At 45.4% G+C, this 27162-nt stretch overlaps 1 protein-coding gene across 1 annotated transcript in view; it reads right to left on the bottom strand.

Moving 5' to 3' along the window:
- The window catches only part of doc2a (double C2 domain alpha), a 69485-nt gene extending 44340 nt beyond the window's left edge, over positions 1-25145 (bottom strand). The window contains exon 1 of the mRNA XM_008121804.3: positions 25004-25145. The gene's annotated coding sequence lies outside the window, so the exon portion shown is untranslated. The remainder of the gene's footprint in view (positions 1-25003) is intronic.
- Positions 25146-27162: the final 2017 nt, after the last annotated feature.

The following is a 27162-nucleotide window of genomic DNA, read 5'->3' as shown; positions in this document are numbered from 1 at the left end:
TGCTTGGCTGAAAACTTCTCGCTAATTCACAATGGCAAACGTCTTGATGATAAAGGAAATAAGAAGAAAGTAGAAAAAAGAAAGAAACTTCTGCCAATTGTGGAAACTATTGTCCTTTGTGGCAACAAAAACTGGCTTAAACAGGGAGCAATGATTCAGGACCTAGAATCATAAAGTTGGAAGAGATCTCAAGGGCCATCCAGTCCAACCCCCTACCAAGAAGCTGGAAAATTGCATTCAAAACACCCCTGACAGATGGCCATCCAGCCTCCAAAGAAGGAACCTCCACCACACTCCACGGCAGAGAGTTCCACTGCTGAAAAGCTCTCACAGTGAGGAAGTTCTTCCTAAGGTGGAATCTCCTTTCCTGAAGTTTGAAGCCATTGTTCCTCATCCTAGATTCCAGGACAGCAGGGCACCTATACCTCTGCATAATGATGGTAATTTCAGGGCCTTGTTGAGATCTTGTGCCAGATCAGGAGACACTGACCTGAAAAGTCATCTCGGGGAGAAAAGTTTCAACCCCTTCCAAAACATTTTCTGGCTACGGGCTTGCTTGGAGGTCTCTCATTCATTACCTAACAACGAAAAGCCTTCACTTTTGTATCACTCGCTCCCTTGCTTTCCTGAGAGAAGAACCCATGTTCCATGTTCTCTAGCAGCGTCCCATTAGGCCTTCCTCCCCTCCCACAAAACCCAGGAGCCCTGTCAGAAAGCAGAGACGTGGCAGTAATGAGTGACGCATCTGGTTGTCTGTGTCCCAGCGGAGACCTAATTAAGTGGCAGATTCCGTGGTGAGGCAGCAAGCCACGTTGTGCTAATGAGATCCTAAAACATCCCCTTGTTAACCCTCCTGCCTCCTCCTATGGGGCCGACACGGTCCCCTTTCTCCCCACCTGCCAACCCTTGGCCAGTGCCAATCTTCTCTGGATCGGTGCCAGGATCCTCGGAAAGAGAGGAAGCCAGCCACTTCCCTGCCCACAGTCCCCAGTGCTTGCTGCCTTTTCTTTTTGGCTTTAGCCAATTCATCAGTCTCTTCATCCTTTTCCCTCTGAGGCCTCATTCTTTGGAGTGACACCTGTCATTTTGGCCTCACCTCGCCAGCTGGACCTCACTTTTTAATTATATCCCAACGGGGGCAACTGTTTGACAGGCAGTAGGGGAATTTTATTGGGCGCTCAGGAGATTCTCTCTAACCTTTAAATCCATAGTCTCGTTTGCCGGCTCCATGCTGGCCCAATTAGTCTTTCTTTCCCTCTCTCGCGCTCGCCTCTCCTCTCCTTTCATGGCCTTCTCTGTCTCAATCCCCTCTCCGATCAATGGCAGCTTGGCTTTAATAGAGCCCCCTCCGCAACTTTGGCCAATTCCTAAAAAAACTCTTTCTTGTAGCATTTGCCCACCTGCCGATAATACCTCCGGCTTCGTTACAGGTGTCTGTTTATTGGGTTTTTTAAGAACCATTTTGGTATAAAACAGAACACGGATATGCAGGGAGGTATCCTGTTATCCGTGCTCGAAATGTAATTTTGCTAAATGATTTCAAGGAGTGCTGTGAAACCCCAAAGCTTGCCAATTCAATTCTCCTCCTCCTTCTGTGGTTCATCTACATCAGGTATGGGCAACCTTGGCCCTCCAGGTGTTTTGGACTCCAACTCCCACCATTCCTAACAGCCTCAGGCCCCTTCCTTTTCCCCCTCAGCCGCTTAAGCGGCTGAGGGGGAAAAGGAAAGGGCCTGAGGCTGTTAGGAATGGTGGGAGTTGGAGTCCAAAACACCTGGAGGGCCCAAGTTTGCTCATGCCTGGTGCAGATAGAAGGGGTGTGTGTGTGTGTCTCCTTGTACAGGAATCCCTCCGTTGACACCATGCTGCAGACATCTCCGTCTCTAACCTTTCCCGACTGGCTGCTGCAGTCTCTACCTGAAATGCCTTTCATCCTCTGACTTTTATTATAATTCATCTCTCCCCTACTCCTCCGTGGCCTTCCCATTCTTACATCCAGCTAACCTTTTTAAATTACTCACTACCTATTATCTATCTCTCTATCTATCTATCTCTACCCATCTATCCATCTCATTTTTCATCATTCTCTACCTGTCTTCCAGCCTGTCTCCCTCTCTGCATCTATCTGTCTGTCCATCTGTCTGTCCATCTATCCATCCCTCCCAGCCTCTGTATTCATGGTTCTGTCTCATCTTTCATCTATCTGTCTGCCTGTCTGCCTGTCTATATCTATTTGTTTATGTATAATCTATCTATCCTTTGCTCTCTCCCTCTCTGCATATGTCTGTCTGTCTATCTCTCCATGCCTTCAGCTTCTCTTTGCATTCATACTATCTGTCTGTCTGTCTCTCTTTCTCTCCCTATTCTCTCTCATATCTATTATCTAGCCCTCCCTACTTTCCAATCTCTTTTTCTGCATTCATAGAACTACCTACCTATATGCCCACCTACCTACTTACCTGCCCATCTATCTACCTACCAACCTATCTACCTTCCTACCCACCTACTTACCCACCCACCTATCTACCCACCCACCTATCTACCTACCTATCTTTCTATATACATATCTACCCACCCACCTAGGTACATACCTACCCAACTACCTACCCATCTACCTACCTACCTATCTACACACCTATCTAGCTACTTACCCACCTACCTACCTATCTACCCACCTACCTACCAACCCACCTGCCTATCTACTTACCTATCTTTCCATCTACATACCTATCTACGCACCCACCTACCTACCTACCCATCTATCTACCTATCTACTAACCTACCTAGCTACCTACCCACCTACCTCCCTATCTACCCACCCACCTACCTATTTACCTACCTTTCTATCTACATACCTATCTACCCAACTCACCTACCTACCCATTTACCTATCTACCTACCTACCTACCTACCTACCCACCTACCTCCCTATCTACCCACCCACCTACCTATCTACCTACCTTTCTATCTACATACCTATCTACCCACCCACCTACCTACCCACCTACCTATCTACCTACCTACCTACCCACCTCCCTCCCTATCTACCCACCCACCTACCTATCTACCTACCTTTCTATCTACATACCTATCTACCCACCCACCTACCTACCCATATACCTACCTATCTACCCACCTATCTAGCTACCTACCCACCTACCTCCCTATCTACCCACCCACCTACCTATCTACCTACCTTTCTATCTACATACCTATCTACCAACCCACCTACCTACCCATCTACCTATCTACCCACCTACCTACCTACCCACCTACCTCCCTACCTCCCCATCCACCTACCTATCTACTTACCTTTCTATCTACATACCTACCCACCCACCTACCTACCTATCTACCTATCTACCCACCTACCTACCTCCCTCCCTATCCACCTACCTACCTATCTACCACCTACCCACATACCTACCTACCTACCTATCTATCTATCTATTCCTCCCTGCCTTCCAGTTTTTCTCCCTCTCTGCATTCATGTTTCTATCTCTTTGTGAGGACAACTCTTTGTGTGTGTGTGGGAAGTTTGTGTGTGTGATTATACTTCTGACGGGTCTATTCATCCTTTCGGAGTAATTATTCCTTCAGAAGACTTCTGATCTTGAGGAAATGTATGTGCGTGTGCGCGCATGAGAGGGAGAGACAAATCATTCAATTTTTCTATGGTGCGGTGGCTGCCGCACATTATATAATTCTCTCTCCTCTCTTTCCTCTCTCTCTCTTTTTTCATTGCTTATCCGTTATGCATGAATTCCTCCTCTTCTTTTCTTATTCTTTCTTTACGTTTTCGTGTCGATAGAAAGGCTCGGAGCCATGTGTCACCTAGCATGGCTCACGCCTTTGATGCCCATGTGTAGGTATGGTTATATAGGCTCGGCATTTAGTATCATTTCTTGTGGTCTGCAGAGCAGTGTGTGTGGGTATGCAATGACAGTCTTCCCTGCTTTGAAGAATGGGAATGTGAGCAGCAGGCTTTTGTGTGTGTGTGTCCGAGTGTAGATGGGATTTGAAATGCTTCGGTACTTTCTTTGTGTAATGATGATGGTTCCATAGCGTGCCTGTGAAGACGGTAATTATTTTTTTATGCATACATAAGACTTGCCTCCCTGGAGAACCGAGAAACTCTTTGTGCATACAGTAATAAGGCTGATGCGCTGAAATTTAACCAAGCTCAGGATTCTACTACGTGGTTTTATTATTTTATAGCTCTTAAAAATGTACCAGATAGTTTCTCCTACTCATTAATAATTAAAGACAGTGTCCATTCTTCTCATTTGCAGAGTAGAAAATGATGTTAGAAATCTACAGCCCAGAAAAATTCAGTTAAACTGGGCCTGAATTTGTGGTGGCCTCCATTCTCCTCCCAAAATGCTTCTATCTTGGGTATACCTTGACTTGGATTTCACTTCAGGGATATGACAGGTAATAAAAAGACAAGTACCTCTGAACATGTGCAAAACGCCTTATCTTATAAGTGAGGAACCAGAGGAATCTAACATCACAATAGATTTTTCATCTCCTTCCTTGGCATTTCTGCAGTTGCGTATCTGTCAGTAGAACATTTGCAGGGAAAACGGCAAATGCATTTATATTCCAAGGGTCTTAATTAAATTAGACTCATTTGTATATTTCATATGGACTAGGTCATTGTTTTTCTATTTATGTCACTGCGTATATACCTATGCATTGTTGTTTATACGTGGCACTTGGAGTGCTTTTGTAGGCCGCCCCAAGTTCCTTCGGGGAGATGGTGGTGGGGTATAAATAAAGATTTATTATTATTGTTATTATTGTTGTTGTTGCTATTCTTTATTCAACCATTTGGCAAAGGGGATGGAGAAGACCAATGGCCAGAGTCTGGAAAAGTTACTCATTTGGATTACAATTCATAAAATTTCTCGACAGAACACCATAGCTGTGCGAATGGGTAACCTATAATTTCTTGAATCTCTCTTGAAGAATACTGCTTCTACCATGGACCACTCTACTGCATCCCAGAGGAATGAACTGGCAAAACCATCTCTGAGTATTGTTGAAGGCTTTCATGGGTTGCTGTGAGTTTTCCGGGCTGTATGGCTATGTTCCAGAAGCATTCTCTCCTGATGTTTCGCCTGAATCTATGGCAGGCATCCTCAAATGTTGTGAGGTTGGAAACTAGGCAAGTGGGGTTTATATATCTATGGAATAATGTCTAGGGTGGAAGAAAGAACTCTTGTCAGCTTGAGGCACTTGTGAATATTGCAATTGATCGCCTTGATTAGCATTGGAATGCCTTGCAACTTCAAATACTGGCTGCTTCCTGCCTGGGGGAATTCTTTGTTGGGAGGTGTTAACTGGCCCTGATGGTTTCTTGTCTGGATTTCCCCAGTCTTGATGAACACTTGATGAACCAACCCAAGGAAGTGGCCTGAGGCTGTTAGGAATGGTGGGAGCTGGAGTCCAAAACTCATGGAGGGCCCAAGTTGGCCCATGCCTGGTGTAGATGAACCCTTCCATACTTAGGAAAACTCTGTTGCATACATAGACACACTCTCTGCCTTACTATTTTCTCCCCAGAAGACTTGCAGAAGTTACATGTTTTTCCACAATTATTTATATCGTCTCTTTCAGCTACCTTGGGGAAATGGTGGTAAACTTCAGCCGGCAAATCTCCCGGCGGTAATATAATGCCGGTGTGCGGTTGGTTAAATGAATGAAATATGCAGCAATGCCTACAGCTATTACCAAGTATAAATCTGGTAAGATGTACTGGAAATAAATTTGCAGATATCTCAGGGATCCTGGACATTTTTTAAAGAAAGCATCCCCCCCATCTCTCTCTTTCTTCCTCCCCCACCAACTCAATTTTAGCAACAGTTTAAAGATCTAGGATGTTCAAACAGTTGGGTTATCTTAAGGGCAAAAGAATATTAGCAGATGCTGGGGGAAAAACTGTGCATTGCATTATTCCCTCCCCCCAAATGGAGGAAAACATCTAAGCAATAAAGGCTGGATTATAACATGTTGTTCAGAAAGAGAAGACTGGCAAGCTAGGAAGGACCCCTGGGGATTTTGGGACAGGAAAAGGGCTTAGCATTTTTGAGAGGCACATGTTGAAATTGTGTGGGTTGGGGGCGGAATAAAAAAAACAAAACCCGACTAGCCGAGTTTATTTTTAAATTTAATTTAATTTAGCATCCCTCCCTGCTCCAAAAAGAGCCCTGAAGGCAATTCACAGATTACATATACAAGCATTCAATAAAAATATCTCAGCACAACAACCGAAGAAATAAATCCCCGGATGCATTGAAGGATGCATTAAAGGTAGGGCAAAACAGAGCGGTGCCAGGTCAGCTATACACATGCTAATAAAATAGGGATGTATGCTCTAATATATAGATTAGGGTGGTCAGTGTTGTCAATGTTGAAACTGGATTTTCAGATATTTTTTTTTGTGTCAGGAGCAACTTGAGAAACTGCAAGTCGTTTCTAGTGTGAGAGAATTGGCCGTCTGCAAGGATGTTGCCCAGGGGATACCCGGATGTTTTTGAAAAATGTTTTTACCATCCTTGTGGGAAGCTTCTCTCATGTCTCCACATAGAGCTGGAGCTGATAGAGGAAGCTCATTCGCGCTTTCCCTGGGTTGCATTTGAACTGGCAACCTTCAGGTCAGCAACCCAACCTTCAAGTCAGCAGTCCTGCCAGCACAAGGGTTTAGCCCACTGCAGCACTAGGGGCTCCTGATTGCCAGATTGAAAACTGGAAACTGCTTAAAAAGAGGGAATGTCAGGTTTGCTTGACAAGCAATCAAGGGTCCATCTGCCCTGCAGAATTAGTGACACCACTTTAACTCCCATGGCTCAATGCTATGGAATCAGCCAAAGAGTGGTGATGCCTCACCAAGCTGCAGCTCCCAGGATTCCATAGCATTGATCCCTGGCAGTTAAAATGATGAGTTGCTGTGAGTTTTCTGGGCTGTATGGCCATGTTCCAGAAGCGTTCTCTCCTGACGTTTCACCCACATCTATGGCAGGCATCCTCAGAGGTTGTGAGATCTTCCAAACTTCCAAACAAAAGTTTCCCCCAGGTAGGTAGCAGCCAGGGTTTGAAGCTGCAAGGCTATTCAATGCTAATCAAGGTGGCCAATTGCAATATTCACACTTGCCTTAAGCTGACAAGAGTTTGTTCTCCCACCCTGGACTTTCCACAGATATTATAAATCCCACTTCCCCAGTTTCCAACAGACCTCACAACCTCAGAGGATGCCTGCCATAGGTGTGGGTTAAATTTCAGGTGATAATGCTTCTGGAACATGGCCATACAGTCCGGAAAACTCACAGTAACCCAGTGATTCTGGCCATGAAAGCCTTCGACAACACAAATTAAAATGATGCCAGACTACTTTATTTTACAATGTGGCTGCATCCCAAGTCACAACCAACACCTGCCAAAAACCCCTCTTTCAATTAAAGGTACAGAAGCCATTCTAGACAATAATTAAAGGTACAGAGGATTTTACTCTGACAGCCCCAGGCTTCTGAAGATAGAGCTGGATTATCTGGGGTTCAATTGGAGCTATTTGTTCCACATCCCTCTCTGGTTAGGGGATCAGTTGTTCTTATTGCTGTGTGCCTTCCAGTTGTTTCTGACCTTTGGAGACCCTATAATGGGTTTTTCTTGGCGAGATCTATTCTGGAGCGGTTTACCGTTGTACTGACAGAAAAGGGCAGAGGTTCAGTTGCTGGAACACAGAAATATATCTCCCAGATTGAACTTGAACTACATATATCCTCCATCATCTCTCCAAACTCCACATTATATCTACTGTAGGTTTCAAACATGTCCATGGCAGCAGAGAAGCATCCAGTTATGTTCCCGTAGTTCAGAGGTGGACAATTTGCAGGGAGAGGAAGGCTCTATTTGCCCTCCGTATCCACAAGTGGGTAGGACTGCGGTGTTTCCACATAATGCACTTTTGGTTGCAGTTTTTGCTGACTTTCAATCATTTCTCCATTTTTCTTCCCAGGATTGTTTGAGAGGTTTTAAGGGGTTAGAGGGGAAAAGCCACCCCATTTGTGGTTGGTTGGAGTGGGCTGCTGTTTTGGTGTGAAAACAGACCAGAAATCAGCACAATCTCCTTGGATATTTCAGGGCTCTGGGGATTTTCAGGGGCCACATAATGAAAAGGCATCTTCATGACCTGTGAAGATGATTCATAATTATAATTATGAATTAATTCATAATTCTGCAACACAGGCATGGGCAAACTTCAGCCCTCCAGGTGTTTTGGACTTCACCTCCCACAATTCCTAACAGCCGTAGGCTGTTAGGAATTGTGGGAGTTGAAGTCCAAAACACCTGGAGGGCTGAAGTTTGCCCATGCCTGCTGTAACAACATAACTGGATGCTTTTCTGCCATTAACTTGCTCTCCTTCCATCAGTAAATAGCCACGTTTTCTTTCTCACATACATACAGAAACCATTTCGGGATGGGCAGATGGAGACTATTCAGTTCTTCCTCCCCACCTTCTGATCGGTGGGTGAGCGAAGGTGAGAACATCACTCTCCAGCTCTGAATTCTCCAGTCCCCAGGTGAGTCTCACCTCCCTTGGGCAATCTCTACTGAGATTCCTAATAGCAACACCAGAACAGAAGTTTTTATTTGGCTGATCAGCCACGCTGGCAGGAATACATCAGGGCTTCAGGTGAGGCACCCTGCCATCTGTGTTTGTTTTTGTTGCTATTGTGGTCTGTTTTCAAATCGTTTTTCCTTATGGCAACCCTAAGATGAAACTAGAAGGGTTTTCTTGGTAATATTTTTTTCAGAGGGAACTTGCCATTGCCTTCCTTAGGACCACAAGACATTGAGGTCCACATGCGGGGGTATTTGCCATGCATCATGGCAAATCATGGTTGCCCTACATCCTGCATCTATCCTTTCTCTCTCTCATATATATTATCTATTGCTCCCTACCTTCCAGTTTCTTTTTCTGCATTCATAGAACTACCTACCTTTCTACCTATCTACCCACCTATTTACCTACCCATCTACCTACCTATCCACCTACCTACCCACCTACCAACTTACCTACCCATCTACCCACCTACATACCTATCTACCTACCTACCTACCTATCTCATATCTATTATCTATCGCTCCCTACTTTCCAGTTTCTTTTTCTGAATTTCTTTTTCTTTTTCTGAATTTATAAAACTACCTACCTTTCTACATATCTACCCACCTATTTACCTACCCATCTATCTACCTACCCACCTACCAGCTTACCTACCCATCTACCCATCTACCCACTTACATACCTACCTACCTACCCACCCACCTACCTACTTACCCCCGCATCCTGCATCACCCCTTCCCGTGGGGTAAGTGGTGCTGTCTGGCTTCCCCCCATTCTTCTCAATGAGAACACAGGAAGCCTGCTGTGTTCTCATTGCTCCTGCTTATGATACTTTCACCCCAGTTCAGGGATGGAGCCCCACTGGAAGTAGATGTACGTTGTATGATGGCATCCGGCAGGCTCCGTCCCTGAACTGAGGTGAAAGTGTCATAGGACAGGCAAATTTGTTCGTGTGATGAGGTGGTGAGAGACTTTGACTCACCCAGGGTCACCCATTGGGTTTCTATGGCTAAGCAGGGATTTGAACTCTGGTTTCCTATGTCATAATCTACCCCCCCCCAAAAAAAAAACATTGGCTGTCTCAATGGGCACATCTACACTGTAGAATTAATGCAGTTTGACACCACTTTAACATTCCAGGCTCAATGCTATTAACAACAACAACACTTTATTTATATTCTGCTCTCTCCCACCTAGAGGGCCTCAGAATGGATTACAGAACACATATAAGGCAAACATTAAATGCCTTTTGCACACAGCCTTGGTGGTGGGGTTATGTGTTTGTAAATGTTCATGGTTTTGTATTCTGTTCACTGTAAGTTGTTAATGTATGTAAATAAAAATTAATTATATTTTTTAAAAATGCCTTTTGCACAACAACATACAATACATTCTTCTTCTTCTTCATTCGTTCAGTTGTTTCCAACTCTTCGTGACCTCATGGACCAGTCTACGCCAGAGCTCCCCGTCAGCCATCGCCGCCCCCCAGTTCCTTCAAGTTCAAGCCAGTCACTTCAAGTATACAATACATAGACAGAGGTAAAGGACTTTCCCCCCTTTTCATCGCTGGCATCTGGAGGCGATGCTCAACTACCAGCCATAGAGAGGTGCTCTTGTGCCACTTTACCATGCCTAGGAGCCTCTTATCCATAAATGTTTCCAATCTGTTGCTGGCATGTTTTGCATATCTGCATGGGGCACTCTTTTACCTTCCCACTGAGGCGGTACCTTTTGATCTATTCGCATTGCATGCTTTCGAACTGCTATGTTGGCAGAAGCTGGGGCTAACAGTCGGGAGCTTATCCCAACTCGTGGCTTTGAACTGCCAACCCTCCGTTGACAGATTTTTCTGCAGCTAGCAACTTAACCCGCTGCATTTGGTGAGGCATCAGTTCTATGAAGGCTAACATGAAGACTTTGTTAAACAACAGTTCTCAGGATTCTATAACTTTGAACTATGGCAGTTAAAGTGATATCAAATGCATTAATTCTGCAGCATAGATGCAGCCTATATTAGTTGTCAACAAGAAAATTCACTTTGCTCAAGTTCTGAGGGACTTTCTTTCCCCTCATTCATTTAACACTTTTCTGACCTATGACCAGTGGCCTGTGAAGCAAGAAACACACAGGCATACAGAAACCCGTACACATCTATATATATATAAATGGGTAATGAAATTTCGGCCTAGGACAAAACAACAAAACGACACATCCCAGAAACATTAACTTGGCAACACAACCCCTCATCCATGCCTCTACGTTCAAACAACAAAAAGAAAAGAAAAATAAAGTCCTAATTAGACGGAGAGGAATAATTTTTTTATCCAATTGCTGCCATTTAGAAGGCTAAGCTCCACCCACTTGGTCTCCTAGCAACCCACTCAGCCCAGGGGACAGGTACAGTTAGGCCTCACAAATGATAGTAGATGATAGTAGACTGCTCTGGCGGGAAGGTAACGGCGGTCCATGCAGTCATGCCACATGACCTTGGAGGAGTCTACGGACAACGCCGGCTCTTCAGCTTAGAAATGGAGATGAGCACCAACCCCAGAGTCAGACACGACTGGACTTAATGTCACAGGAAAACCTTTACCCTTTACCTTAACTACCACCAATTTCTCAATACTTTATTTCCCATACCACCATAGTTCGCCACAGCAACGCGTTGCCGGGCACAGCTAGTAATATTATACCAGGGATGGAAATTGTGCAGCTCTTTAAGTGTAGTTGAACTACAGCTCTCAGAATTTCTTGCCATTGGGGATGTTGTTTAGGGCTGATGGGAGATAACCTAATCTAAACTAACTCCAGAGAGCCATATAATTTCCATCTTGTTTTCTATGTCATTTAAACAATAGTAAGAACTACAATAGGTTCTATTGCTAGCCAGAATGAAGCAATTGGGAAAGCACAATGTTAAAAGGGAGGGAGCGGGGGGCCATATGGCTTACCTTGAATTTGCAAGTCAACTTGACCCCTTCCCAGGCAGTGGAATTGTCTTGTCTCACCCAAAACTTCACAGGTAAAAACCACGGATGCATGTGGCCAAACAACACCAGAGTGTGGTCAGGATGGCAAAAGTTATTAATGAGGGAAAACACACTACCCAGAAGTATAGATCAATTGAGTGCAAACTACTTTTACTATAGAACCATAAAGTTCCTTGCTAGAGACAGATGAAACTTTCCGCTTCAGTGCCACCAGAATAAGTTGAGTGGCTCATCTGGCCACAATATGGGAAAAGTTACTTCTCCCTGGTTGCCCCTTGTCTTTCTTTTCTTTAACACACTTGTGTATCACCAACTGTTGCCAAGGGAGGCCACTTTGGAAGAGATTGCTCCATTTTTAGCTGAAGTATTCCAGTCTATAGAAGGCACACGATCGGAGATGTTTCAGTAAACAGTCTGACATTGCTCTGGAACATTGCACAAGGCAGTGCTTTGCTTCTGTCTTATAATTTGAAGGGCCCTCTCCCAAAGCAATGCCAATGGAGGCTGAAAACTCTCAGTAGATTAATTGCTGCCAGAGGATGCCAGCTGGGGATTCATTTCTTGATAGAGCTTATGCTGGAGATCTCTCAGGAGGAACTCAGTTGCCACAATTAGGTTTGCAAGAATAATAACCAGCAAGGACTGCTGTAACAAACTTGTGTTGAAGAGGGGATTTCAGCAGAAGTTGCTTGTAATCAGCAGAAGTTCTCTAAGTAGAAATGTCCTCTTCTACACAACCTCCACCAGTTTTCACTCTGACAGTCCAGGGACTGAAACTCCATTGGAAAGAGGGAATCTGAAAAAGTATCTAATTTTCCCATTCTGTGTTCTTGCCAGATAAATTGCAACTGAATCCAAATTTTGGAAGGTCCGAGTTAGTGTCCATTTTAATAGCTCAGTATGGTGCCTTAATGGTAGAGTGGTTTGAGTGTTGGTGATGTCCGAAGCGCCAGCATTCAAATTGATTTGAACCCGCAGCGGAGAGTTCCGCAGATCCATCGTAAAAGGAACAGAGCGGGACCGCAGCAGACTATTATTAAAAGATCTTTTTTTTTCTTCACTTTCCCCTTCCCTGAACTATGTAACAAATCCCCCCAATAAAAGTAGCATACATTTTATAACAGTAGCACTCTCTATCTGGTTATTTTGTGTCTTTCCTTGACTCCTTCTTTTACATGCAATCCTCCCCCCCTCTCTCTCTCTCTAACCCGTCCGTCCTTTAAACTCTGGCTGAGGCTCCTCCGCCATAGGTTAATATGGCGGACGATACAAATTGGCTCATATCTTTATCAAAATTACCCCTAGCACGCTCTCCTTTTAGTTCTAACCCTTCCTAAGGCTCCTGACCCAAGGACCACCAGCGTAACCAAAATCGGCCCAGTTCTCGGCACCTCATCAGCTGACTGTCAAACGGAACCGACTGCTCTTTCCAAGCCAGACTGCTCTTTTCCAGCCTTATCCCGGACTTTCCTCTCCCCGCGACCCGCGGGATGGTTTTAAGAGATCACTGGTCCTTTTCTGTGAACTGTGGATGGGGGATCGCTCTCCCGCTGGGGAGACATAGTTCTCCAAGGACCTTCACCCTCTCTACAGCTGCCAGGAGGGTGCCTGGACGGGCGCCCTCCACGTTTCATTCACACCTTCATAATTTTATGAATGAGAAGAACACTCTTCCCCAGACCTACCCCTGAACTTATGAAATCCTATACTTCCAAAGACTGCAACTCACATGTACCTCTTCCCCATGCTATTTCTATGAATTCCTTCCACCACAGATGAACTCTTTTCCCAATGTATCCGTGAATTTTCATATTCTATGAACCTGGACACCCTCATGAATCACTGTTATATGAATTTCTAATCGTTGGGCTAACTTCATGAATTGTAAAATCATGCTGCTAAAACTCCACTTTTATGAATTTCCATGCTGGGTTCTCCAGATGTTATGAACTTTGTTCTTATCAAATATTTTTAATTGTTTATATCATTCATGATTCCCTTTTATGCAATGTAACTCACTTTTATGGATTCTCCCTTATTTCCATGAAATCTATCTATCTGCCTATATGTATTTGTACTCTTTGGGATCCCCGGAAAATATGTATTTTTCCCAGCATGGTTTATATTCCAACTTTATTTTATTTTTCATTTTATTTCATATAATTGTCAAGTCATGAAATCAAATAGGAAATATTTTGAACTCAACCTGAACCCCAGAACTTATCCCATTTCCTATGACCCAGGCTTCCCTTCCCAAAAACAAAAGGATAATCTGCCACCGCTAAACCCAATCAAATTCAAATTGCATGGACAATATAGGGCTTGAGTCGCCGAATTCGGAGTGTTGACCTAAAGGTGATTCGCCCCAAGGCAAACATTGTCATATCTCACCCAAAGGAAAATCCAGGACACCTCAGGAAGGCGCCCTGCAGAGCCTGTCAATATGGCTCATCACCACCCATCTTTGCTTCCACCTCTGACACCCCAAGGCATATCTAAAATCTGTATACGTGACAGAAACCCGGACACCCTTGATTGCTGCCATTAATAAATTAAGCACCCTTTTAGAAATCGGTCTAGCAGGACTTAATCCGATAGTTCCTGCCCTGTCACCTCATTGTTTCAATAACTCCCGCCTTCTCTTTCCTGATTGGCCCGAGTAGAGACAAAAGGCAGCTTCCTATTGGGCCAACGGAGCAAGGCGGGAAACGAAAGCCCGCCTCGTTCAACCTTCTAGCCTATCAACGATCAGATGGGCGGGGGAGCAGGGCGGGAAATTCAAAGGGCTGTCAGACTGAAATTTTGTATAAATATGGCTTTATTTTGATTGTATGGTACCCTAGTAGACCGAATGATCGCTAATAGAGTCCTCTTCAGCTGAATTGCTCAATAAAGACTCCTTGGCGGATTTTCCTTCAACTTTGGCGGACCTTCTTCATTTCGGCTTCAGGTTGTATTGCGGCTCATATTTTCCTATTGGCTCCGCCAAGGTCCATTCTCTCAGGACCGGATCGGGTCTCTCCTTAAGGGCCCCGATCCCCTAAAACGCGGTCGACAATATTGGGTTGAAATCCCCACTCAGCCATAGAAACCCATTGGGTGGCCATGGGCATGTCACACAGTGTGATGAACCATGGGCCTTGTAGTCCTGCTCAGGACATTGTAATTCCTGATGAAGATGAAAACTTGGGTTTTTTACCTTCCCAGTCTGAACTGGATTCCTCTCAGCCAGATCTTTCCCAGGCAGATCTGGGAACCTTGCACCTGCAAGAAAGTTGTGCCCCAGAAGTATGTCAAACAACCCCAGAGCCTACTTCTCCCGTGTTCTTGCGCCGGGAGTTTTGTAAACAACAGAGAAGTTTGGATTCAGCTTCGCGCAGGAGTGCGAGGATAGCAGCTAAGAATGTTGCCAATTAACACTGGTTCTCGTGAGAATCTTTAAGGAGTTTAACATCTGGTCTCAGAGTTTAGCTTTCGTTTCTGATTCCCAGAGAACCGCTTTGGTGAGAAAGTTGGACTCTATATAGGTGTTTTGCCCGCGTAGCAACTTCGCGGAGTCAATTCGTCAGCCTACGGAGCGAGTTGTGCCTGGACAGCGCGCTCCGATTCAAGCCTCGCTCTTGCTCAAGCCTTGCCTTGCTATCCAGCCTTCGCCTTGCTTCCCAGCCTTGTTTACCTGCGGACCTTGCCTTGTTTCCCAGGACCAATCCTTGCCTTGTTCCACGGATTTTACCAAGTTATTCCACGGACCTTGTTCTTGTTCTTAGTTACCTTGTTCCACGTTCAAGCCTTGTTTCAAGTATCAAGTTATTTCCTAGCCACGTTCAAGTTTTATGGACTAAAGGACCTTGTCATCTCCCCTCACTTTGCTTGGCAAAGTGAGTGTTTCGGTTATTGGATTACAACTTTGGACCTTAATATTTCATATTGGACATTAATTCCTTGGACTAATTTTGACCTTTCCTGAAAGGTCTGCTTCTGGACTATCTTTTACATTTGCTTTTACTAACTTTATATATTTCCTTAATAAAGATATTAGATAGATTCTGGCTTCTGCGTATGGTTATTGGTGCTCTGTAGCCTGGGTCGTGACAGTTTGACTCCGCGCCAACCTAAGCACCAATTAACCTCGGCCAGAATGTCTACCGGAACCGTACCCGGTGGGCAGCCACTGAGCTACACCATCAGCAAGGACGAAGTGGATCGCATCCGCGACAGACTCAACGCCCAGGATGGAGAAATAAAGGGCTTGCGGGAGCGCGGAATCCGCCTCCCGGCCATGGCGTTGCCTACCAAGTTTACTGGAGAAGCTTCCAAGGTTCATGTTTTCCGTCGCCAATGTCAAGCTTATCTAGAGGCCCGTGATGCCGAGTTTCCCCAAGAAGACATCAAAGTGGCATGGGTTTACAGTCTTCTAGACGGGCCAGCGGCCAACTGGGCGACGGCACTGTTCGACCAAGCCTCTCCACACCTAAGATCAGCGCAACATTTCTTGGACCACCTCAAGGAGACTTGGGGAATCGAGGACAATTTGGAGGCAGCCGGCCACAAACTCCGTCGCCTTTTCCAAGGAGACAGACCTATGTCTCAGTATATAGCCGAGTTCCGAGTGCTGGCCCACAACACCGGCTGGAACGATGTAGCCCTCAGAGGACAATTCCGGGAGGGTCTCAACATTGAAATGCTGGAAGAAATCTCCAAGGTGGATCCTCCCCAGACCCTCGAGGCACTCATTGATCAATGTTTACGGGCTGAAGTCATGATTGCCAACAGGAAACAGTGGGTTCGAGGCCAGGGCAGTAGAGCCGGGGCAAAACCCCCCGCTCCCGCCAGCGTTCAGCCACGTCCAGTGTGGAGACCCCCACCGCCAACCCCATACCCCAGAGGAGGCGAGGAGGTGCCGATGCAGTTGGGCAATGTGCGTCCCAGACTAGATGCCGCCGAGAAGGCCCGTCGTCAACGCTTAAACCTCTGTTGGTACTGCGGGAATGGGGGCCACTTCGCCAGAGAGTGCCCAGCCAAAGGGAAGCCTGCCGCCCGTCTTGCGGCGGCGTCCTCCACGGAGACGAAGGCGTCTGAGCCGACTGGCACACAGCCGGCGGGGGAAGCCAACGACCGGGTGTAGAGAGGCTCGCCAACCCGGTCAAAAAATCCATTCAAGAGCCGCCAACCGGGGTCCTGTTCCTTCTCGTGGTCACATTATGGTCAGCAAAAAGGGGACCCGTCATGATCCACGCCATGATAGACTCTGGAGCTACCAACAATTTCATAGATAGAGAGTATGCCGACTCTCTGGGATTACAATATCATGATTTCAAGAATGCCCGTGTGGTGCAAGCCATAGACGGCCGCCCCCTCAAGACGGGCCCCGTAAGTCAATGGTCGGAACCCACCAGGATGTGGATAAGAGAACATATGGAAGAGATTTCCTTCTTTGTTACCGAGGTTCCCCATTTCCCTGTGATTTTGGGAATTCCATGGCTGACTCTCCACGACCCTAACATCTCCTGGTCCAACAGAGAACTGCAGTTTGCTTCACCGTACTGCCAAAACCATTGCCTCGTAGCCAAGGTATGCCATGCCACAGACACCGAGCCCATCATCACCTTGCCAAAGAAGTACTCCGAGTATTGGGATGTATTCAATGAGAAAGAAGCCGAGAAATTACCCCCACATAGACCTTATGACTGTGCCATTGACTTGGTGGAGGGGGCCCCGATCCCGCGAGGGCATCTCTACTCCCTGACTGAACCAGAGCAAGAAGCTCTCAGGGAATTCCTAGAGACAAACCTTCGCAAGGGATTCATCAGACCCTCTCAATCCCCAGCCGCCTCTCCAGTGATGTTTGTGAAGAAGAAGTCAGGGGAACTACGCTTGGTGGTGGACTACAGAGCATTGAACAATATCACCAAGCGGAACAGCTATCCCCTGCCCTTAATCTCGGATCTACTGGATCGGCTTCGAGGAGCCAAGGTTTACACCAAGCTGGATCTTCGGGGGGCTTACAACTTAGTTCGCATCAGGGAAGGGGACGAGTGGAAGACCGCCTTCCAGACCAAATTCGGATTATTCGAGTCCCGAGTTATGAATTTCGGTTTATGCGGAGCCCCCGCAACGTTCCAGCATTTTGTCAATGACATTTTTCAGGACTATCTGGACAGGTTCTTGATAATCTACCTGGACGATTTTTTGGTGTTTTCTAGATCACAATCAGAACATGAGAACCACGTCAAAATGGTGTTACAACGATTGCGGGATCATGGACTTTATGCCAAACTGGAAAAATGCGCCTTTGATCTACAAGAGGTAGATTTCCTTGGTTACCGCATCTCGCCTTTAGGACTCTCCATGGATCCAGCCAAGGTTTCAGCAGTATTGGAATGGCGGGCGCCAACTAACAAGAAAGAGGTGCAGCGTTTCTTGGGGTTCGCGAACTATTACCGCAAGTTCATTCCAGATTTTGCCCACTGGTCTGACCCAATCACTAGCTGCATCCGTGGAAAACAGCCCTTCCGCTGGACTGATCAAGCAGAGAAAGGGTTCCAGCAACTAAAGAAATTATTCACGTCCCAGCCAATTCTACAGCACCCAGATCCTGGAACCCCTTTTGTTGTGCAAGCGGACGCCTCGGATGTGGCAATTGGGGCTGTACTCTTACAACCGGTGGGAGACCACCTTCATCCCTGTGCCTTTTACTCCCGTCAACTAACCACACCAGAGAAAAATTATACCATTTGGGAAAAAGAACTACTGGCCATAAAGGCAGCTTTTGAAACTTGGAGACATTGGCTAGAAGGGGCCAAATTTCCCATTGAAGTCCACACTGATCACCGTAATCTAGAACACCTAAGAACTGCCCGCAAACTAAATCAAAGGCAGCAACGTTGGGCTTTATTCTTTGAACGTTTCAACTTCCAGATCCATTATGTGACCCCAGCCCAAACCAAGCAAGCAGACGCCCTGTCACGTAAACCGGAATACGCTGCAGGACGCAAGGAGACCTTTGAATCCCAACTGCTACAACCCGAGAACTTTGCCACGCTCACGGTGGGGAACACCAAAACCATTCCCATTGGTTCAACTTCCCCTACTCCAGGACCCATCTGTGCTCAAGAAATCAGGGCTAGTCAGCAAGCAGATGCCTGGGCGCAGGACCAACTTCGCCAAGGTCTGCATTTTCCCTTTTCGCTTAAAGATGGGCTGCTCTGCTATAGAAATCATGTTTATATTCCACCCGGACCGGGCAGGGAAAAAGCGCTTCGTCTGTGTCATGACTGCAAACCAGCAGGACACTTCGGACTATTTAAAACTATGCATTTGATCCTAAGGGATTTTTGGTGGCCCAAGATCCGCAAGGATGTAGAAAAATATGTCAACACCTGCCCAGTATGCCAGCGCTCCAAGATACGAAGGGAAAAGCCCTCAGGGCTTTTACACCCCCTTCCTACCCCATCTCGCCCATGGGAAATAATTTCCGCGGATTTCATCACTGACCTACCACCTTCCTGTGGATTCACCACGATCTTAGTGGTGGTGGACCTTTTCACCAAGTTAGCCCATTTCATTCCCTGCGAAGGCCTCCCCACGGCCAAAGAAACTGCGGATCTATTTCTTCAGCATGTTTTCAGACTACATGGATTGCCCAAGAGTTTAGTCACAGACCGTGGATCTCAATTCACCTCTCGTTTTTGGAAGGCACTACAAAAACTACTGGGCATAGACTCTCGCTTATCTTCAGCTCATCATCCCCAAACAGATGGGCAAACGGAGCGCACCAATGCCACTTTGGAGCAGTATCTTCGCTGTTATGTAAACTACCAACAGGACAATTGGGCTTCTCTGTTACCACTGTCTGAGTTTGCCTACAATAATGGAGTTCAAGCTTCTACAAAAGAAACGCCGTTCTTTGCAAACTACGGCTTTCATCCACGTTTCTTTCCCCCTGTCATTGAAACTTCAGAAGTTCCCGCAGCAGAGGATTGGCTGCAGGAACTCACAGCGGTGCAACAACTTTTGCTCCAGCAACTGGACCAAGCCAAGGAGGACTATAAACGCCACGCTGACAAACACCGCCAGCCGGGCCCCGAAATCAAGGTAGGAGATCGGGTTTTCCTGTCCACTCGCTTTCTGCCCTCCCACCGCCCTTGCCGGAAGTTAGATGCCCGCTTCATTGGCCCCTATCCAGTGGTGGCGCAATTAAACCCCGTGACTTTCAAACTCCAACTTCCGCGTTCAATGCGCATTCACCCAGTGTTTCACCGTTCCCTGCTCCTTCCGGCGGATGGTGTGCGTCCTGATACAGACCAACCGGCCCCCCCTCCTGTTTTGATGAATGGGGAGGAGGAGTTCGAGGTTGAGGACATTTTGGATTCTCGCTTTCATCGCCGCCGCCTACAATATCTCATTGACTGGGTGGGTTTTGGCCCTGAGGAACGCTCTTGGGAAGACGCCTCCACAGTCCATGCTCCTGATCTAACCCGTCGCTTCCATCTGACCTATCCCACCAAACCGCGACCTCGCGCCTCGGGGAGAGGACCCCAGTTTGGGAGGGGCCCTGAGGAGGGGGATAGTGTGATGAACCATGGGCCTTGTAGTCCTGCTCAGGACATTGTAATTCCTGATGAAGATGAAAACTTGGGTTTTTTACCTTCCCAGTCTGAACTGGATTCCTCTCAGCCAGATCTTTCCCAGGCAGATCTGGGAACCTTGCACCTGCAAGAAAGTTGTGCCCCAGAAGTATGTCAAACAACCCCAGAGCCTACTTCTCCCGTGTTCTTGCGCCGGGAGTTTTGTAAACAACAGAGAAGTTTGGATTCAGCTTCGCGCAGGAGTGCGAGGATAGCAGCTAAGAATGTTGCCAATTAACACTGGTTCTCGTGAGAATCTTTAAGGAGTTTAACATCTGGTCTCAGAGTTTAGCTTTCGTTTCTGATTCCCAGAGAACCGCTTTGGTGAGAAAGTTGGACTCTATATAGGTGTTTTGCCCGCGTAGCAACTTCGCGGAGTCAATTCGTCAGCCTACGGAGCGAGTTGTGCCTGGACAGCGCGCTCCGATTCAAGCCTCGCTCTTGCTCAAGCCTTGCCTTGCTATCCAGCCTTCGCCTTGCTTCCCAGCCTTGTTTACCTGCGGACCTTGCCTTGTTTCCCAGGACCAATCCTTGCCTTGTTCCACGGATTTTACCAAGTTATTCCACGGACCTTGTTCTTGTTCTTAGTTACCTTGTTCCACGTTCAAGCCTTGTTTCAAGTATCAAGTTATTTCCTAGCCACGTTCAAGTTTTATGGACTAAAGGACCTTGTCATCTCCCCTCACTTTGCTTGGCAAAGTGAGTGTTTCGGTTATTGGATTACAACTTTGGACCTTAATATTTCATATTGGACATTAATTCCTTGGACTAATTTTGACCTTTCCTGAAAGGTCTGCTTCTGGACTATCTTTTACATTTGCTTTTACTAACTTTATATATTTCCTTAATAAAGATATTAGATAGATTCTGGCTTCTGCGTATGGTTATTGGTGCTCTGTAGCCTGGGTCGTGACACACAGAGAGGAAGGCAATAGCAAATCTCCTCTGAACTAGTCTTGCTGAGCAACCCTCTGTTAGGTTTCATCTGAGGATTGTCATAAGTGGAAAACAACATATAGTCTCACAATCACAAGAAAGAATCATTTTTCAACTGGCAACACTGATGTTGTAGTGGTTTGAAGAATAGGATTTGATTGCCTCGTTGGCCATGAAATCCCGCTGCGTAACTTTAGGGTTGCCCCAATTTGAAAATGACCTGAAGGCACACAATAACAACAATACAGCAAATCCAGGGATTCTTGCACATGTCCACTTGAGATTTCATGTATAGATTAGAATCTGGGGGCTACATAAAGCAGAAATGCAGGTTTTGAGGCAGAAGATAGAAGTTTACAAAAGTTTGGGAAGACAAGAGAAAGGGATTAATGTTGGCGAAAGCACGGCAGTGGTGTTCTCATTGCTACCTCTAGTGGCTGCTTGTAGAAGCAATCCTTATGCTTCCCCACTCCCCATTTTTTGGTTCCTTTCACCCTAAAGAAGATGCAGTGGGGTAATAACTGCACAGGGCCGAGGAGAGTGCATTGGACCAATGGGCTGAACCTTCTCCATTTCCCCTTGATTTTCAATGCTTAAAAATGACTTCTCCTTTTGGGTCCTAGGAGGATAATTTTCCCCCTTTGGTACCTTCCCCATGCTGTGCTAAGTCCAGAAGAGTCTTTTCCTCATCCAGGAAGTAAAGAGGAAGACTATTTTCATTTGCAAAAAAAATGGAGTGCTGTTAGAAATATCCCATGGACCTCAAAAACTCCTCAGAGTGCAGTTTCTCCATCCCTGTACTAGATAGTGCACTCACTTGGAGAGCCAGCGTACATAGCCACCAACAAACAGCTCATTAATTCTAACATGCAACATATTTTCACCTGAGATCTATGGATATACATTCAGTTAGAACTACAGTAAGGGCCTATATAAAGGCACCAGATACTGTCTGATCTTAGAAGCTAAGAAAGGTCAGACCTGGTTAGTAATGGAAGCCCACCAACAAATACCAGGTGCTGTTGGTGATATTTCAGAGGTGAGAACTGGCAAAACCAACTGTAAGTATTCCTTGTGTGTTCCATTGGCAATATATGGAGTCACCAAAGCCAACAGGCAACTTGAGGGCATATACACACACATACAGGACTATAACAATAGATAATGTTATGTCTTTCTTAAAAAATACTTGGTCAAATATGGGAAGCTAAATGGTTGTAGTAAACAGAAACAATTAAGATTCTATAAATCCAGTTGGACTTCTTCCCACAAGATTAAATATAGGATCCAGCTTAACTCTTGCACCATGGTCTTGAATGGATTGAGAATGGCTCTTCTAGGTTGCTGTGTTTTCTGGGCTGTGTGGCCATGTTCCAGAAACATTCTCTCCCAACATTTCGCCCACAACTATGGCAGGCCTCCTCAGAGGTTGTGAGATCTGTTGGAAACTAGGCAAGTGAGGTTTATATATCTGTGGAAGGTCCAGGGTGAGAGAAAGAACTCTAGTCTAGAAGCAAGTGTAAATGTTGCAAATGGCCACCTTGATTAGCATTTAATGGCCTTGCAGATTCAAAACCTGGCTGCTTCTTGCCTGAGGGAATCCTTTGCTGGGAGGTATTAACTGGCCCAGATTGTTTCTTGTCTGGACTTCTCCTGTCTTCTGAGTGTTGTTCTTTATTTACTGTCCTGATTTTAGAGTTTTTTTAAAGTACTGGCAGCCAGATTTTGTTCTTTTTCATGGTTTCCTCCTTTTTGTTGAAATTGTCCACATGCTTGTGGATTTCAGTGCCTTCTCTGTGTAGTCAGACATGGTGGTTATTAGAGTGGTCCAGCATTTCTGTGTTCTCAAATAATATGCTGTGTCCAGGCTGGTTCATCAAGTGCTCTGCTAAGGCTGACTTCTTTGGTTGAATTAGTCTGCAGTGCCTTCCAGTTTGGATGCAATACAAAGTGCGCTTCTAGTTTAGATGCAATACAAAGGTTTCCCTTTGTCTTTGTTGGCTCCCTTTCCTCTCGAGAGTAGCAAAGGATGCTCTTTTATACCCTGACACAGATTGTGAGGCTTATGGCCTACAGCAAGTGGAATGCTCTGACAGCAAGGTGTGGGTGGAAACTCAACCAGCCCAACCGTTGGGTTATGTCACGAAATGCAGCGTTTGCTCGGGGGACAGATGGCGGAGGCCCAAGCTGGTGGCAGAGAGTAGGAGTCGGGAGAGAAGGAGACCTTTCCGGATGCATCGATGTTTACTGTCAAAGCTTCAGTGGTGGTTGAAGTGTAGGACTATGACTCTGGAGAACAGGGTTCTAATCTCACTCAGCCATGAAAACCCATTGGGTGACATCCTCAATCCCAGAAAACCATGAGATAGGGTTGCTATGGCTCACCATTTGTCAGAACAAACTTGAAGGCACACAACAACAATGGTATACAATAGGCTTCACTGCATTCCCTGATTTGGTACAAAGTAAATGGATATTTTACAATTTAGTATTTTGAGAAATTTTGCATATTTGAATGCAAGTTTCCAGGCTCAAAGAAAGCAAAAGTTGGCTTCGGAGTGAGTGATGAAGTTGTAAATGTGATACAGAAGGATTTTCCATGGGCCAGCTTCATCAGTGCCAAGATGCAAATAAAATGGAAATGCCACTAAGTTTGTGAAGAGTGCCTTTTCCTCTGCAGATGTATTCTAATAAGCTTTCAATGTTTGTTTAAATATATTTTATAAAAAAGCTGAGGGAAGCAGAATAAAGTATGTAATTCCCTCAACAATGTATGTAAATATATGTATTTATTCCACACATGCATTACGAAAGTAGAGAAACTGGCATAAAACCTATTTGAATTTCACACAGCCATAGGAAAAGGGAAATATATGGGCAACATAGTATGGGTTTCTGGACAATACTGTCATTCTAGGGATTTTTGAGTCGAAGGACATATAGACATTTGAACACATGAGACAATCTTGCAATAAATCAGGTCACTGGTTCATCTAGCCATCTATTATTTCTGCAATGATGGCGTCTCAGGTGGAACAACAATTTCTACTTGAACTTTTTAAACAAGGGATCTATAAGAAATAATGGACTGGATTCAGCACAGCAAGACAACAAAGTGAAGCTGAATTCTTGACAGAATGGAGGAACTACTAATTAGGAGTTGTCTGCTTAATGGAAGAACTCATCCTTATCTTGTTCAAGAGGGACTTCAGCCCTTCAGATGGTGATGAATGCTCATCAATTCTTACCATTGACCAGGCTGACAACTTCTGATGGGAAATGAAGTCCAACAAAGCTTCCACCCTATAGTTCATCCTATTCTAGATAAGACTGTATTTTCCTTAAGAAGATCACATTTATCAGGTATCCTCAGGTGGCAGAGTGCTCTCTGGCAACCTAAATTGATGTGCCAACAGATACCTTTCCTAGACAAAGATAGCCAGGCCATGCTCACCTCCAAGTTGGAGTGCTTCCATACACCCTATTCAGAGTTTGAAATAATTACATTTTGGGATTTTTCCCTTTCCAGAAAGCTCTTGAGGACTTCTGATTATTATTATGTGAGAAGAGTGTTTCTTCCCCCGGTTTTCTCTCAGCTGTGACAGCTAAACAGAACCTCCACAGTGGGAAGAAAATTTCTAAGTACAAGGCGCAGGAAACAGCAGGCATTCTCTAGTTGCCTGTGCCCAGAAGCATCCAGATAGCTGCAAACCAGTCCCAGAACTAGAAGGAGGTCCTGCTGTTTCACCGCAGCAGCTCCACATCCTTCACATCTGATTCCCTTCTATCCCAACAGTCTTGAACAAAGGCCAGATCAACTTACCAGGGGAAGCCTTGCTTCTCTTTTCCTTCAGTCCACAAACCTTCGCCTCAAATCTCCCTGACTTTAGACACAGGTGTTTCTCTTCAGCTCCCTCCTGCTGTTGCCGACTCCTTTGCTCAGCCGTTTCATAAGCTTCTGCAGAGAAGTCACTGCATGGTTCTGTTCCTGACAAAGCAAAAGAAAAAGACAGCCTTGTTCTTTGCTTCTTTGGGATCCCAAAAGGGATTGTTCTGTGTTTTTGGAGTGGATACAACAAACAGGTGTGTGCTAGGTTGTGTGGCATACAATGGGCAAGGAATTCAATGGGGAAATTTATTATACTCTCTTCCCTCTTGTTCTATAATAGGGAGGCTAGATTTCTCTTCCCTTGTTAACCAACTGTTAGATTGGCTGACTTTCTTGGTCAACCAGTAGTAAGGAAACTGGCCAAGCTTCAACACAATTGTATTTGTTTTGGAACCTGCTCCATGAACATTGTACACACCAGGGATTCCTATGAATTTGGCATCCTGTTGAAAACGGAGTTGGCCTGAGGCTAGGATATGGCCCGTATCCCAGCATTCAGAGCCTCCACAATAATTGCCTGAAAGCAAGTTTGCCATATGTCATAGAGATGCTTTAGGGGCTGCCACTTTTCTCCAGCCACCTTGGTTTTCAGAGCCAACGGTGCAATGATTCTTGGTCACGGCATGCCTCTTTTCATTAATGTTTCCTTGTTAAGACCCTGAAAGCAAAAAATGCATATGAGTTGTTTGTTTCTGAGAGCTATGCAGCATCAGATGAGCTATCCAGCTGCTTTCTAAAAAGAACATTTTGATCACCCTAACACATAAAATTAAAGGCGGCAATCTTGCTTTGTAGCCATGATTAAGTTTTTATGTTCATAGCTCTATTCGTCCTTGGCTGCTTAGTCCTTGAAATGTTATTGTACAGGGTTTTGTTCTCATTTCTTTCTTCAGGATCACAGATGTGTGTTGATGGATTCATGGGGGTTGAGGAAAAAAGCGTGGCTATATAACCCAACTATATTGCAGGGGCAGCCCAAGTTAAGAGGCAGCAAACAGACCCTCCATTTCATCCAAGACATGGTACATGTGTCTCAAAGTCTGCCAGTTATTTTTTATACACAAGAGATAAAATTCTATGGATACCTCTCCTCTGGCATAAAAGGTGTAGTCATCATCATATCATCATCATATGTGATCACTCCTGGCCTAGTAGGATTGTTTTCCAAAAATAAATAACTGAATAACCTTGCCCTTTGGTTGCATTCCAAATCTACATTAGATTGACTTGCTTCTGTCTGATGGTTGGATTGTTTGTACTTTAGTCTGGCACCTCTCTATGAATCTCCAGGCCCTCCATTGATGCGATTGTCAGCTTTCAATAGAACATAGCATTTCTTAGAGAGATGTTCTCTCAGGTTAAAAAAATGTGGTTTTTAAAATTCATTCCCCCCCCCCCCCCCCACTGGGATCCTGTATAGTAGCAGACAAGAGAATGTCAAGCCACATCCTCTCAAAGGAATGAAAACTTGATGGTACCATTAGAGCCTTTTTAAAGGGTTCAGTCTCAGGGCTATGTTGTATTTTTTCATCTATATATAACAGTCAAAGTAGGCATGTTTGTCTGTCTGTTTGTACCACAAAGGCTGTTGCTAGGTGAAGTGACCCTCTGTGATGTCACCGGGAAAGAAAGGTGATGAGTGTATGAGGACAAGGGAAGAAGAAAGAAAGGAAAGAGCCACAAGGAGAGCCATGTTGCCAAGGAGACATTGTGAGGTAGGCCCTCTCTGAGCTGGAGAATGGAGAAAGAGGAGAGGAAGGAAAGGAATATAAATAAAATGAAAAGACATATAAAGGGAAGGAAGGCAGGGAGGGAGGAAGGCGAAAGAAAGGATCAAAACAGGAGGGCAGCGTCCCCTCCAACACCTGGGCAACACCAGGTTTATTTACCGGTATTGAATATTTTTATATACTGTTCATAGATTTTGGGGTTTTTCGAGCCAACAGTCAGTATAGAGATAAACTAAGAATAAAAAGAAAAACTTTTAATCAGCTGCATAGTGCAGATGTCACCTCCCTGCTTAACTGCTTCAAACAAGTACGGAAGTCAGCCAGGAAATGTGAAGGACATTATATCCTCATTTGTTATCCATG

This window comes from Anolis carolinensis, chromosome 6 (genome assembly GCF_035594765.1).
Source record: "Anolis carolinensis isolate JA03-04 chromosome 6, rAnoCar3.1.pri, whole genome shotgun sequence".
Taxonomy (NCBI): Eukaryota; Metazoa; Chordata; class Lepidosauria; order Squamata; family Dactyloidae; genus Anolis; species Anolis carolinensis.
This window is presented reverse-complemented; position numbering and strand designations above follow the sequence as displayed.